Below are 2,500 nucleotides of genomic sequence, written 5' to 3' on the forward strand. Positions count from 1 at the left end.
AGCCAATCGTTTATCTTATCAATCTCGAATGGGTCATCAGGTTTTGTCTCCTTTAGAAAAGTGATTATTCTATGGATTATTCTCTCATCATCTGCTAACAGATTTGGTGTAAAATCAATGTTCTAAATTCTGAGGTAGTTCTTTAAATACCGTCTATGGTTGTCGCCTTTTTATCCTGTTGTGAGAATATGGGCTGTTGAACGGTTGATGGTGCACTGCTTGGGTTGCAGAGGAAGTGCTTTCTGTATGTGGGTTGAGGTGGGTGACCCTGAGGACAGACACACACACACACACACACACACACACACACACACACACACACACACACACATATATATATATATATATATATATATATATATATATATATATGTATATATATTAATAAAACACTGCCACAAATTGGATTGCTTACGGCTGATGAGGAACTTTCTTTAAAAAGTTCGAAACGTCGCGAGTTTTTCCTTTCAATTTATGGCAGTGTTTTATTAATTCTGTTATGTGCACGTTACTGTGTTTGTGTTTTTTTGTGATATATATATATATATATATATATATATATATATATATATATATATATATATATATATATATATATATATATATATATATATATATATATATAGAGAGAGAGAGAGAGAGAGAGAGAGAGAGAGAGAGAAAGAAAAAGAAAGAAAGAAAGAGAAAGTGAGACAGATGGATAGCCAGATAGATTGGCAGATAGATGGACAGACAAGTGGAAAGATAAATGAATAGGCACAGAGTGTGTAAGTCATATGGAAATTGCGGAATATTGCGCAATTTTAAACCCGTTTGCCTCACAGCCGGATTCACCAAATAACGGGTCGCTCTCAATTGCAAATACTGTCTGCCTTTGACCTTGCTGCATTCAAGGTCAGTGCATGCACCTTTTATCCGAAAGACATCATGCGCTGAGCTTTCTCTTTTATCAACTTTTTTCCTTCCTTCCCGGTGGATGAGTCGCGGCCACCAGCGGCTGACGTCCATCCCAGCGCCTCGCTTGTCGCCTGAAGGAGAAGATCCATAATTACACACACACACACACACACTCACACACATATACACCCAGTGGGAGAGGAAGGGGGAAAATGAAGAGGGAGAGGGAGAGGGAGCGGGGGATGGAGAGCGAGAATGAGGGAGAGAAAGAAAGTGAGGAAGATGGAGGGAGGAAACGCCTTTTATACTCGTTATTTTGTGAATTATCGCAATAAGTTTGCATCAAAGAATAAAAAAATCCAAAAAGATCTCAGGGTACTGTGCCTCCGCCCGGGATCGAAGCGGGGACCTTGCGCGTGTAAAGCGCATGTGATAACCACTACACTACGGAAACTATAGTTATATTAAGATTTGATTTAGTTAAGATTTTACCACTCATATATAATGTCTAGATCTGTAACAACCCATCTATGGACAGATACATTGATAAACGGTAAAACTGACGACATGCCGCGTTACTTCGTGATTTCCTAATTCACATGTGCATCTACAGTATTTGGAAAAGACCTTCCTGTCAGAAAAAAATGCTTACAGGATTTTCAGTTTGCCATCGACTGGTTACTCGTGGCTCTTCGTGTTCCTTATTGTTCATGAATCCTCGTGTTTGACTTATATTTTGTTAACACGCAGATATGTAGAAATAACATTTAAATAGCTACGAAAAGGTATTAATTAATTTGTTGAAAAATTATAATGCATTTTTTTCTTATCTTTATAATGATAATAAAAATTGCACGGGTCCTCCCATAGACTGACATTTTTCTTCATTCATCTGTCTCTCTCTTATTTTCCCCCTTCGTATTATACTGATCAGCATATATAAAAAGGGAGAAAGAATTGTTTACATCTACTTCTTCTTCATCTTCTAGCTCTTGGTCTTCTTTGAATCACTCACTCATCATTTTCTCTTTATTTTCCCTCTCTTTTCTCTGTGTTTTTCTTAATTTCCTTCTTTTATCCTTCCTCCCTTCTCTTTCTCTTTTTTCTTTCTACTCACTATTTTTTCTCTCTCTCCCTCATCCCTTTCTTTCTACACCTTGAAAGACGGAGCTTCGTTGTACAAAATAACTTTCTTTCTCTCTCTCTCTCCCTCCCACTCATTTCCTTCTTTCTACATGTTGAAAGACGGAGCTTCGTTGTACAAAATAACTTTCTTTCTCTCTCTCTCTCCCTCCCACTCATTCCTTTCTTTCTACATGTTGAAAGACGGAGCTTCGTTGTACAAAAGAGCTTTCTTGTGTTGCGGTGTTCTTTTCGCATGTCTACACACGACTTCATATTCATTATCTTTATATTAAATATATTTTCAACAGATACAACGAAAGTAAAAAAAAATGAATATTCCATATGCAAAAATAAGCAACTTACAAGCAGGTAGTTCCTATAAGACTGTAGTGTGAATTTGGGTCTCCATTTCGCCTTGCCAAGGATTCCAGGAGTGAGCTTCAGGTGTCTTCCCTTCCTCTGCCTGTACCTACGTTGC

At 37.7% G+C, this 2,500-nt stretch overlaps 1 non-coding gene across 1 annotated transcript; it reads right to left on the bottom strand.

Annotated features, from left to right (window-relative positions):
• Positions 1–1,278: 1,278 nt before the first annotated feature.
• Positions 1,279–1,351, bottom strand: TRNAV-UAC (transfer RNA valine (anticodon UAC)). Its single transcript has one exon. It is a non-coding gene; the product is annotated as a tRNA-Val (tRNA).
• Between the last annotated feature and the right edge of the window lie 1,149 nt (positions 1,352–2,500).

Source organism: Penaeus japonicus, unplaced genomic scaffold, assembly GCF_977035675.1.
Source record: "Penaeus japonicus unplaced genomic scaffold, GWHDUDI00000001_assembly GWHDUDI00000010, whole genome shotgun sequence".
NCBI lineage: Eukaryota > Metazoa > Arthropoda > Malacostraca > Decapoda > Penaeidae > Penaeus > Penaeus japonicus.